Source organism: Rhinoderma darwinii (genome assembly GCF_050947455.1).
Source record: "Rhinoderma darwinii isolate aRhiDar2 chromosome 5 unlocalized genomic scaffold, aRhiDar2.hap1 SUPER_5_unloc_39, whole genome shotgun sequence".
Taxonomy (NCBI): domain Eukaryota; kingdom Metazoa; phylum Chordata; class Amphibia; order Anura; family Rhinodermatidae; genus Rhinoderma; species Rhinoderma darwinii.
Window position 1 is genome coordinate 563,647 of NW_027461797.1, and position 13,328 is coordinate 576,974.

Consider the following 13,328-nt stretch of genomic DNA (forward strand, 5'->3'; position numbering starts at 1 on the left):
CAGGAGGCCACAAGAGGGAGACAAGGGACTGCAAAATGGAAAATAGGCATCCACCAACTTTACAGACAACTTCTCCTTGCTCCTACAACCTCCATCCTTGCACAGTTTGTTATTCTTCTAGGTAACATAGTAACAAATCCAAATTGCTGCTCTCTTTGTAGGCAAGCAAGGCTTTGTTGCAACTGCAATTCTTACTTCTTCTTGAAATGTAGGGACGACAGTACATTCCATCACATCCATCTAGTGTACACAGGTAGGTCCATTGTGGCGGGCAGGCGAGCGGGCGGGCTGCTTTATTGGCTGTTTGCTGTTCCCCTACTCCACTCCACTATTTGACTGTTGTGCTGCATCAATCAATCAATCAATCAATCAATCAATCAATCAATCAATCAATCAGTGGCTGGCTCAGGTGCAGCTCTTTAACTTACCTAAAAGGGAGGGCGGAGAGAAGACAAGGAAGGTGAATGAGGTGTTCCAATGTGAAATGCCGGAAACACAGAAACACAGACGACACACAACAAGAGGTGGCAATCTATTCATTAATTGCATTTAATCAATGAGCTCATTATCACTCATGCATTGTCCAACAGGTGTTGAAATAATGGGATTAAAAGGGGAGATCCCTTCAGAAAGACAGAAACAATAGCAAAGACAAAAAACACTTTTGGAATCTGCTTTTAGTCAACACATAAGGAAAGGGTGCACCGGTCCTGGAAATACTGCAATACCAGGTCAATGCGTGGAGTGGACAGAGCAAGCTCTATTTCCATCTCCCTGTTCTAAAAATCCATTTAATATATGGTCCCCAGATAGGGGACGTATCAGATATTAAACTGATAAGAACAGATACTACACTTGATCTTAGCCAAAAGGCCGAGAAGCGATAACCCGAACGGGCCGCGCGTTGCCCGAGCCTGCCCGATACTGCTGTTCAGCCCTTGCAGCGATTCAGCCTACTTCTAGGCAATTCCATGGGGCCCTGCAGGCTCACACACTCACAGCTACACGGGAGGTGAATAAAGGCCGGAGAGGAAGCCAGACAGGATTTGCTTCTTTTGCTTGCACCACAATGCAGTGCTGAAAGAGGAGGAATCTACATAAAAACGCCTTCCTGGCAACGCCCAAATGCCCTGCTGCCATGCAGATAAACACTGGCAGCGGCAGCAAGTGCATGCCCACAGCCACCCCTTGTTCCTTCACACCTTGTATCAGCTGTAATCCAGTCCAGTCCAGTGCTGCCTGCTGAGCAGCACTGACCAACACTGCCTGGGCCCAGGCTATTATCTCTGAGGCCCCATTATGATGTCAGAAAGCTGGCTCTGGAATCCTGAGGGCTCCACTATGACACGTGCAAAGTTCCGTCTGAACTTTATATAAGACGGTGAGGCTCAGTCAGTCACTCAGTGTTGCCTGAGAGGGCAACACTGCAACAGCCGGCCGCCAGGCTGTCTTTTTTTTGCACAGCTAGTTGCCTCCAGGAGGCCACAAGAGGGAGACAAGGGACTGCAAAATGGAAAATAGGCATCCACCAACTTTACAGACAACTTCTCCTTGCTCCTACAACCTCCATCCTTGCACAGTTTGTTATTCTTCTAGGTAACATAGTAACAAATCCAAATTGCTGCTCTCTTTGTAGGCAAGCAAGGCTTTGTTGCAACTGCAATTCTTACTTCTTCTTGAAATGTAGGGACGACAGTACATTCCATCACATCCATCTAGTGTACACAGGTAGGTCCATTGTGGCGGGCAGGCGAGCGGGCGGGCTGCTTTATTGGCTGTTTGCTGTTCCCCTACTCCACTCCACTATTTGACTGTTGTGCTGCATCAATCAATCAATCAATCAATCAATCAATCAATCAATCAGTGGCTGGCTCAGGTGCAGCTCTTTAACTTACCTAAAAGGGAGGGCGGAGAGAAGACAAGGAAGGTGAATGAGGTGTTCCAATGTGAAATGCCGGAAACACAGAAACACAGACGACACACAACAAGAGGTGGCAATCTATTCATTAATTGCATTTAATCAATGAGCTCATTATCACTCATGCATTGTCCAACAGGTGTTGAAATAATGGGATTAAAAGGGGAGATCCCTTCAGAAAGACAGAAACAATAGCAAAGACAAAAAACACTTTTGGAATCTGCTTTTAGTCAACACATAAGGAAAGGGTGCACCGGTCCTGGAAATACTGCAATACCAGGTCAATGCGTGGAGTGGACAGAGCAAGCTCTATTTCCATCTCCCTGTTCTAAAAATCCATTTAATATATGGTCCCCAGATAGGGGACGTATCAGATATTAAACTGATAAGAACAGATACTACACTTGATCTTAGCCAAAAGGCCGAGAAGCGATAACCCGAACGGGCCGCGCGTTGCCCGAGCCTGCCCGATACTGCTGTTCAGCCCTTGCAGCGATTCAGCCTACTTCTAGGCAATTCCATGGGGCCCTGCAGGCTCACACACTCACAGCTACACGGGAGGTGAATAAAGGCCGGAGAGGAAGCCAGACAGGATTTGCTTCTTTTGCTTGCACCACAATGCAGTGCTGAAAGAGGAGGAATCTACATAAAAACGCCTTCCTGGCAACGCCCAAATGCCCTGCTGCCATGCAGATAAACACTGGCAGCGGCAGCAAGTGCATGCCCACAGCCACCCCTTGTTCCTTCACACCTTGTATCAGCTGTAATCCAGTCCAGTCCAGTGCTGCCTGCTGAGCAGCACTGACCAACACTGCCTGGGCCCAGGCTTTTATCTCTGAGGCCCCATTATGATGTCAGAAAGCTGGCTCTGGAATCCTGAGGGCTCCACTATGACACGTGCAAAGTTCCGTCTGAACTTTATATAAGACGGTGAGGCTCAGTCAGTCACTCAGTGTTGCCTGAGAGGGCAACACTGCAACAGCCGGCCGCCAGGCTGTCTTTTTTTTGCACAGCTAGTTGCCTCCAGGAGGCCACAAGAGGGAGACAAGGGACTGCAAAATGGAAAATAGGCATCCACCAACTTTACAGACAACTTCTCCTTGCTCCTACAACCTCCATCCTTGCACAGTTTGTTATTCTTCTAGGTAACATAGTAACAAATCCAAATTGCTGCTCTCTTTGTAGGCAAGCAAGGCTTTGTTGCAACTGCAATTCTTACTTCTTCTTGAAATGTAGGGACGACAGTACATTCCATCACATCCATCTAGTGTACACAGGTAGGTCCATTGTGGCGGGCAGGCGAGCGGGCGGGCTGCTTTATTGGCTGTTTGCTGTTCCCCTACTCCACTCCACTATTTGACTGTTGTGCTGCATCAATCAATCAATCAATCAATCAATCAATCAATCAATCAATCAATCAATCAATCAATCAATCAGTGGCTGGCTCAGGTGCAGCTCTTTAACTTACCTAAAAGGGAGGGCGGAGAGAAGACAAGGAAGGTGAATGAGGTGTTCCAATGTGAAATGCCGGAAACACAGAAACACAGACGACACACAACAAGAGGTGGCAATCTATTCATTAATTGCATTTAATCAATGAGCTCATTATCACTCATGCATTGTCCAACAGGTGTTGAAATAATGGGATTAAAAGGGGAGATCCCTTCAGAAAGACAGAAACAATAGCAAAGACAAAAAACACTTTTGGAATCTGCTTTTAGTCAACACATAAGGAAAGGGTGCACCGGTCCTGGAAATACTGCAATACCAGGTCAATGCGTGGAGTGGACAGAGCAAGCTCTATTTTCATCTCCCTGTTCTAAAAATCCATTTAATATATGGTCCCCAGATAGGGGACGTATCAGATATTAAACTGATAAGAACAGATACTACACTTGATCTTAGCCAAAAGGCCGAGAAGCGATAACCCGAACGGGCCGCGCGTTGCCCGAGCCTGCCCGATACTGCTGTTCAGCCCTTGCAGCGATTCAGCCTACTTCTAGGCAATTCCATGGGGCCCTGCAGGCTCACACACTCACAGCTACACGGGAGGTGAATAAAGGCCGGAGAGGAAGCCAGACAGGATTTGCTTCTTTTGCTTGCACCACAATGCAGTGCTGAAAGAGGAGGAATCTACATAAAAACGCCTTCCTGGCAACGCCCAAATGCCCTGCTGCCATGCAGATAAACACTGGCAGCGGCAGCAAGTGCATGCCCACAGCCACCCCTTGTTCCTTCACACCTTGTATCAGCTGTAATCCAGTCCAGTCCAGTGCTGCCTGCTGAGCAGCACTGACCAACACTGCCTGGGCCCAGGCTTTTATCTCTGAGGCCCCATTATGATGTCAGAAAGCTGGCTCTGGAATCCTGAGGGCTCCACTATGACACGTGCAAAGTTCCGTCTGAACTTTATATAAGACGGTGAGGCTCAGTCAGTCACTCAGTGTTGCCTGAGAGGGCAACACTGCAACAGCCGGCCGCCAGGCTGTCTTTTTTTTGCACAGCTAGTTGCCTCCAGGAGGCCACAAGAGGGAGACAAGGGACTGCAAAATGGAAAATAGGCATCCACCAACTTTACAGACAACTTCTCCTTGCTCCTACAACCTCCATCCTTGCACAGTTTGTTATTCTTCTAGGTAACATAGTAACAAATCCAAATTGCTGCTCTCTTTGTAGGCAAGCAAGGCTTTGTTGCAACTGCAATTCTTACTTCTTCTTGAAATGTAGGGACGACAGTACATTCCATCACATCCATCTAGTGTACACAGGTAGGTCCATTGTGGCGGGCAGGCGAGCGGGCGGGCTGCTTTATTGGCTGTTTGCTGTTCCCCTACTCCACTCCACTATTTGACTATTGTGCTGCATCAATCAATCAATCAATCGGGGGGTGTGTCCGGATGCCGAGGAGAGCGGTCACATAAGTCTGAGCTCCTCTCCTAGCCTCAGATAAAGCGGCTCATAACCACCCTTAAAGGTCGGATACCGACACAAAAATATACCTGGAGATTCCTGAAGTAGCCACAAAGCAGCAGGGATGGTGAGAGGAAGATCTAAACCGGCTGCCCCGGTTAAACTCACGTCCTTCTATCCCCCGGCGGGAAACTCACAAAATGGCGCCGGCCACACTCTGCAGGAAAACGCTCCGGTCCTAGGAGCTCCTATCCTCTCCCAGGCAGCACATTGCACAGCAGGCAGTCCAAGTGGGGAAGGAACTTCAAGCACACCAGACAAGCTGTATGCACTGGATTTCAGGTCAGTCTCTCTCCCTCCTAGTCTGCCCAATCTGGGGAAATCTAGGGAAAGCAGCCCGTCTGAGGAATCAGCCATCACCTTATCTAATATGAGGAGTCTATTGTCAGAATTAAGGACATCCATGCAAAACGATTTCCAAACTGCCTTTACCACACTGTCTAAGGACATTAGAGATATTGGTGATCGCACAGCTCATCTTGAAACAAAAATGGATGAATTTTCCTCTGCTTTTAATACTTTAGTGGACGCTCAAAATGAGACAGATGAAGACATGCTAGCAGTAAAATTAAAATTGGCTGACTTGGAAGACCGCTCCAGAAGGAACAACATTCGTTTCCGCGGTATACCGGAATCCATCATGCCAGCGCAGCTCAGAGAGTTCCTGATTGATTATTTTTCTGCTTTAATCCCAGAGGCGGATCAAAGAGATTTGATGATTGATAGAGTACACAGATTGCCAAAACCCAAACATCTACCGCAAACAACGCCAAGAGATGTTCTGGCAAGAATCCATTTTTATCAAACAAAAGAGGCCATCTTGAAGTCGGCGTTTAAAAATAACGACATCCCTGAGCGGTTTGTGGGCATCTTGTTGTACGCAGATTTATCACCAACCACGATGAATCGCAGAAGAGAATTTGCGCCTTTCACAAAGCATCTACGTGACCAAGAAATTCCCTATAAATGGGGTTACCCGGTCAAGCTCCTCATCACGAAAAATGGAGCCAGCCATGTCCTTCACACACCCAAAGAAGCAGCGTCTCTTCTAGCAAAATGGTTTCCCGACTTTCAGCCTCGAGATCATCAAATGATGGCGAAAAAGAAACCACCGGTATTATCCCAGGAATGGACACAGGTTGGATCTCCTAAGAATCCCTGAATTCAATCTGATTGAATATAGAGGAGAATGACCCAGCAAGAATTTTGGACTCCCTGTTGAATCCAGAATAAGGAACTCACGGTGTTGTCTGATATCCTTTTTTTTTTCTTTTTGATAATCTTATTGCTGCAGGTTGTACTGTGCCTTTAAATAACCATGTGGGCTAGGAAGGCACTTATGTTACACGTGTTGTGTCTCTTCCCCCCCCCATGAGGCCAACTTCCTTTACAAGGAGTTGGCTAGATATATTTGAACATATTTTCATATGTGTTCTCAGGTTTTTATGTTACAAGGTATCACTACTGATTGATAAGAAAAATACGTTATGTACATATAGTCTTTCTTGTCGGGGAATAACGGAGATAAGTGGTCCTCACTCACATAATATTACTCACGTAGGGGAGATATTTAGAGATCAGGTATGCTACAAGAGTACACAGTATCGATCTTTCTTAGGGTATAATGGTCTTTAAAATATCATCTTTGAATGTGAAGGGCCTTAATAGTCCATTCAAACGCTCTCTCATGTGGAAAGAGTGTAAAATGCTGAAATGTGATGTGTTATGTGCACAAGAGACACACCTCTTGGAGAAAGACATCCACAGGCTTAAAAATGCACAGTTCCCCCATATTTTTTGTACCCCAAACTTAGGCAAGAAAAAGGGGACGTTGATTGCTATCAAAAATTCTTTGGCCTTTCAACTTATACAAGTAACTTATGATAAATGTGATAGGTTTGTAATCATACAGTGCCTTATTAACAATGAGAAATACACCTTGGTCTCACTATACGCTCCTAATAAGCATCAAGGCAGATTTCTCAAACGTCTACTTAAACGAATTGAGAATAATAAATTTGGTTCCCTAATACTATGTGGGGACTTCAATAGAGTACTGACTCCTCAATTAGATAAGAGTAGGAGCAAACCAAAAGAAAAAAACACAGATATCTATAACATTTTATTCAGGGGAAATCTCTATGACACATGGAGAACTTGTAATGCCTCAGAAAGAGATTATACTTTTTTCTCTCACCCCCACAAATGCTATTCTAGAATTGACTTTATTATTGCTGACCAATGGTTACTCCAGCGTGTGATCAACCCTAGCATTGGGACAATCACTTGGTCGGACCACGCCCCGGTCTCTATCTCTATTAATGAGCAATATAATCGAGTTCCCACCTCCCCCTGGCGCATAAACAACTCCTTACTAAACAAAGAGGAATACAATGCACAGATACACAAAGCGTTGACTGACTTTTTCGAAACTAATAAACCGGATGACACGTCCACCTTTAACAACTGGTGTGCACACAAAGCAGTAATCAGAGGTCACCTTATCAAAATTGCGGCAACAGCAAAGAAAATAAGATTAGCTAAAACAGAAGAATTGTTGCTTAAAATTAAGAAATTAGAAGATCTTAATAAAAAGAGAACCACGAGAGGTCTAACAATCGAATTAAAACAATTAAGAACACAACTTCACCAATTGTTATACCACAAGTGTGAATACGCCCTGAGAAGGAGCAGAATGATCTATTACTGGCAGGGTAATAAGGCTGGGAAGATGTTAGCTAATAAATTTAAAAACAAAACTTTGAAGGCTAAAATACCCTATATTTTTAAACCATCTGGGGATAAAATCTTAAACCCACAGGGGATAGCTGAAGCCTTTGCTGAATATTATGGTCATTTATACAATTTAAACAAGGATCCTCTCACCAAACAACCTACGCAGCAACTTATAGATGGCTTTCTAGATTCGGTCAATTTACCGTCGATCCCGAGTGATCAAATGACACTCCTTAATGCACAATTCACATTATCAGAGGTACAAAATGTCATTAAACAACTCAAGATTAATAAATCTCCCGGACCAGACGGTCTAACAAACGAATATTATAAACAGTTCTCTCAGATTATAGCCCCTCACCTAGTATCAATGTTCAATCAGGCCACTATTTCAGGTCGTTTTCCTAAAGAAATGCTACAAGCACTAATAATTACCCTCCCGAAACCAGGCAAATCTCCTGATAGACCCGAAAATTTTAGACCAATTTCTTTGCTAAATTGCGATTTGAAAATATATTCAAAAGTGTTGGCCAACAGGCTGGTCGATATCCTTCCTTCTCTAATCAATATTGATCAAGTAGGATTTATTAAAAATAGACAAACGGTAGATGGAACTAGAAGACTAATCAACATCCTTCACTATGCAGAAACGCATAACACCCCTTCTCTGCTCCTATCATTAGATGCAGAGAAGGCCTTTGATAGGATCCATTGGGGTTATCTAGAGTCGGTTCTGGATAAAATAGGAATAGTGGGCCCGTTTGGGAAAGCCATTTTAGCTCTATACTCCGGTCCTTCCGCCTCCGTATACTCAGCCGGATTTTTATCCTCACGCTTTGACATTACAAATGGAACTAGACAGGGATGCCCCATGTCCCCTTTAATTTTTGCGCTTTTAATGGAACCTCTGGCTGAGAAAATAAGGTCTTCTAGTTCAATTTCTGGAATCACAATAGGGAAAAAGGAACACCGTATAGGTCTGTTCGCGGATGATGTAATAATAATATGCTCTTCCCCAACCACGTCCCTTCCAGAAATAAGTAAAGTTTTATCAGAATTTAGTAATGCGTCTTACTACAAAATAAACACTTCTAAGTCACAAATTCTGAATATGGGGCTTTCCCAGAAAATGGTAGCACAACTTAAAGCATCATTCCCCTTCAAATGGGTGGAAGACGCCCTGCCTTATCTAGGGGTTAATCTAACATTTCCAGTCTCAAAATTGTTTGACCAAAATTATATTCCTCTCCACAAGAAAATCATTGAGGACCTACATAACTATAAACACCACGGTGTTTCTTGGTTAGGTAGAATAGCTGCCATCAAAATGTTAACTCTTCCTAAGATTCTCTACACTTTTAGGAATGTTCCCATATTAGTGACAAACGCTTTCATAAATAAACTGCAATCCATCTTAATGAGATTCGTATGGGGGAAAACCAAATCAAGAGTTAAAGCAGATATTCTTTACAGACCCATGCGTGAGGGGGGATTGGGATGCCCCACTCTATTACAATACTATAGAGCCGCTATACTCGACCAATTAAAATCGTTATGGTCACAGGATGCTTCTAAACATTGGGTTTCCATTGAATCATCTGTATTGGGAAGGCACTCATTAGCAATATCCCTATCTGCTTCCTCTTTATTTGGGAACCATATGAGGTCCACACATCCTACAATAAGGGCAATCACGGAGTTATGGCACCACCTAGTTATTAAACATAGCCTGTATTCTACGGATTATGAGAAATCTAGTATTGCTCTACTGATGGCTCTCATTCCAGATCTTGACATCTCTACTTGGATGGCTAATGGATTACTCCACATGTCCGATTTATGGGAAAATGACATCCTGATACCCTTCCAAACTCTGGCCCAAATGTACAATATTCAGAAACATGACTTTTATAAATATCTACAAATTAGGCATGCACTGACATCCATACCCAAACCTCTCCCAACATCAGAATCCAAATTAAGCAAATGGTTAGCAAATAACTCATCCTCCAGAGGTAATATCTCCCAATGTTATACATTTTTACTAAACTCCTTCCCAAATGACTTGCATATATACAAACAAAAGTGGGAACATGATCTTGAGGTCACTATATCTGAAGATCAATGGAACTCGGCCTTCTATGCTGTCTCATCGATCTCCAGATGTACTAACCATATTGAAACAGCCAGAAAACTCTTGTATAGATGGTACCTCACCCCGGAGAAACTTCATAAATTTTACGAAGAATCAAAAGAGTGTTGGAGATGTAGCAATACAGGCACTATGTTGCACATCTGGTGGAAGTGTCCACATATCCTGGAAGTGTGGAGAAAAATGGGTCGTTTTCTGTCAAATATATGTGGTTATCCAATTATCCTAGATGCCCCATTATGCTTGTTGGCAATTGGTGCCGACAAGTATGATCGCACTCACAGAGCAGTTATCCTACACACTATTATAGTGACTAGATTCAAAATAGCAAAATACTGGAAAACCAATAAAATCCCATCCTTGTCAGAAATTATTCAGGGAATAAACAACAACTGCTGGTTTGAATCTATGATCGCCTCTTCCTTAAATAAAAAAAGCTCATTTGACAACATGTGGGATGTTTGGACCTCCAGCCAGTATTGTAATGCGATACACTAGATTTATGGATATTCACACATACAAACCATATATTATTGTGCAAAAATACCATTGAGACTCCCTGATGTATTCCCTTACATATTGTTTTATTGTTCATAATGATTTATTGTACACAAAGCTATGATATTGTACTGATACCTTTGTTATGTTAAGTTATGTAAATTTATTTCTATTTTTACTATGTTAAGTTGTGTAAGTAAGCTTAGTTCCTGCTTACTTGTATGTTCGATTTGAAAAACTCAATAAAAACAAATGTGATAAAAAAAAAAAATCAATCAATCAATCAATCAATCAATCAATCAGTGGCTGGCTCAGGTGCAGCTCTTTAACTTACCTAAAAGGGAGGGCGGAGAGAAGACAAGGAAGGTGAATGAGGTGTTCCAATGTGAAATGCCGGAAACACAGAAACACAGACGACACACAACAAGAGGTGGCAATCTATTCATTAATTGCATTTAATCAATGAGCTCATTATCACTCATGCATTGTCCAACAGGTGTTGAAATAATGGGATTAAAAGGGGAGATCCCTTCAGAAAGACAGAAACAATAGCAAAGACAAAAAACACTTTTGGAATCTGCTTTTAGTCAACACATAAGGAAAGGGTGCACCGGTCCTGGAAATACTGCAATACCAGGTCAATGCGTGGAGTGGACAGAGCAAGCTCTATTTCCATCTCCCTGTTCTAAAAATCCATTTAATATATGGTCCCCAGATAGGGGACGTATCAGATATTAAACTGATAAGAACAGATACTACACTTGATCTTAGCCAAAAGGCCGAGAAGCGATAACCCGAACGGGCCGCGCGTTGCCCGAGCCTGCCCGATACTGCTGTTCAGCCCTTGCAGCGATTCAGCCTACTTCTAGGCAATTCCATGGGGCCCTGCAGGCTCACACACTCACAGCTACACGGGAGGTGAATAAAGGCCGGAGAGGAAGCCAGACAGGATTTGCTTCTTTTGCTTGCACCACAATGCAGTGCTGAAAGAGGAGGAATCTACATAAAAACGCCTTCCTGGCAACGCCCAAATGCCCTGCTGCCATGCAGATAAACACTGGCAGCGGCAGCAAGTGCATGCCCACAGCCACCCCTTGTTCCTTCACACCTTGTATCAGCTGTAATCCAGTCCAGTCCAGTGCTGCCTGCTGAGCAGCACTGACCAACACTGCCTGGGCCCAGGCTTTTATCTCTGAGGCCCCATTATGATGTCAGAAAGCTGGCTCTGGAATCCTGAGGGCTCCACTATGACACGTGCAAAGTTCCGTCTGAACTTTATATAAGACGGTGAGGCTCAGTCAGTCACTCAGTGTTGCCTGAGAGGGCAACACTGCAACAGCCGGCCGCCAGGCTGTCTTTTTTTTGCACAGCTAGTTGCCTCCAGGAGGCCACAAGAGGGAGACAAGGGACTGCAAAATGGAAAATAGGCATCCACCAACTTTACAGACAACTTCTCCTTGCTCCTACAACCTCCATCCTTGCACAGTTTGTTATTCTTCTAGGTAACATAGTAACAAATCCAAATTGCTGCTCTCTTTGTAGGCAAGCAAGGCTTTGTTGCAACTGCAATTCTTACTTCTTCTTGAAATGTAGGGACGACAGTACATTCCATCACATCCATCTAGTGTACACAGGTAGGTCCATTGTGGCGGGCAGGCGAGCGGGCGGGCTGCTTTATTGGCTGTTTGCTGTTCCCCTACTCCACTCCACTATTTGACTGTTGTGCTGCATCAATCAATCAATCAATCAATCAATCAATCAATCAATCAGTGGCTGGCTCAGGTGCAGCTCTTTAACTTACCTAAAAGGGAGGGCGGAGAGAAGACAAGGAAGGTGAATGAGGTGTTCCAATGTGAAATGCCGGAAACACAGAAACACAGACGACACACAACAAGAGGTGGCAATCTATTCATTAATTGCATTTAATCAATGAGCTCATTATCACTCATGCATTGTCCAACAGGTGTTGAAATAATGGGATTAAAAGGGGAGATCCCTTCAGAAAGACAGAAACAATAGCAAAGACAAAAAACACTTTTGGAATCTGCTTTTAGTCAACACATAAGGAAAGGGTGCACCGGTCCTGGAAATACTGCAATACCAGGTCAATGCGTGGAGTGGACAGAGCAAGCTCTATTTCCATCTCCCTGTTCTAAAAATCCATTTAATATATGGTCCCCAGATAGGGGACGTATCAGATATTAAACTGATAAGAACAGATACTACACTTGATCTTAGCCAAAAGGCCGAGAAGCGATAACCCGAACGGGCCGCGCGTTGCCCGAGCCTGCCCGATACTGCTGTTCAGCCCTTGCAGCGATTCAGCCTACTTCTAGGCAATTCCATGGGGCCCTGCAGGCTCACACACTCACAGCTACACGGGAGGTGAATAAAGGCCGGAGAGGAAGCCAGACAGGATTTGCTTCTTTTGCTTGCACCACAATGCAGTGCTGAAAGAGGAGGAATCTACATAAAAACGCCTTCCTGGCAACGCCCAAATGCCCTGCTGCCATGCAGATAAACACTGGCAGCGGCAGCAAGTGCATGCCCACAGCCACCCCTTGTTCCTTCACACCTTGTATCAGCTGTAATCCAGTCCAGTCCAGTGCTGCCTGCTGAGCAGCACTGACCAACACTGCCTGGGCCCAGGCTTTTATCTCTGAGGCCCCATTATGATGTCAGAAAGCTGGCTCTGGAATCCTGAGGGCTCCACTATGACACGTGCAAAGTTCCGTCTGAACTTTATATAAGACGGTGAGGCTCAGTCAGTCACTCAGTGTTGCCTGAGAGGGCAACACTGCAACAGCCGGCCGCCAGGCTGTCTTTTTTTTGCACAGCTAGTTGCCTCCAGGAGGCCACAAGAGGGAGACAAGGGACTGCAAAATGGAAAATAGGCATCCACCAACTTTACAGACAACTTCTCCTTGCTCCTACAACCTCCATCCTTGCACAGTTTGTTATTCTTCTAGGTAACATAGTAACAAATCCAAATTGCTGCTCTCTTTGTAGGCAAGCAAGGCTTTGTTGCAACTGCAATTCTTACTTCTTCTTGAA

General features: G+C 44.3%; 5 non-coding genes across 5 annotated transcripts; all 5 read right to left on the minus strand.

Moving 5' to 3' along the window:
• Positions 1-694: 694 nt before the first annotated feature.
• LOC142692493 (U2 spliceosomal RNA) lies at positions 695-885 on the minus strand. Its single transcript, XR_012860932.1, has one exon. It is a non-coding gene; the product is annotated as a U2 spliceosomal RNA (small nuclear RNA).
• A 1,276-nt stretch (positions 886-2,161) lies between these two features.
• On the minus strand, positions 2,162-2,352 carry LOC142692494 (U2 spliceosomal RNA). The gene has a single exon (XR_012860933.1). It is a non-coding gene; the product is annotated as a U2 spliceosomal RNA (small nuclear RNA).
• Positions 2,353-3,652: 1,300 nt separating this feature from the next.
• Positions 3,653-3,843, minus strand: LOC142692273 (U2 spliceosomal RNA). Its single transcript, XR_012860732.1, has one exon. It is a non-coding gene; the product is annotated as a U2 spliceosomal RNA (small nuclear RNA).
• A 7,031-nt stretch (positions 3,844-10,874) lies between these two features.
• LOC142692495 (U2 spliceosomal RNA) lies at positions 10,875-11,065 on the minus strand. The gene has a single exon (XR_012860934.1). It is a non-coding gene; the product is annotated as a U2 spliceosomal RNA (small nuclear RNA).
• A 1,276-nt stretch (positions 11,066-12,341) lies between these two features.
• On the minus strand, positions 12,342-12,532 carry LOC142692496 (U2 spliceosomal RNA). The gene has a single exon (XR_012860935.1). It is a non-coding gene; the product is annotated as a U2 spliceosomal RNA (small nuclear RNA).
• Between the last annotated feature and the right edge of the window lie 796 nt (positions 12,533-13,328).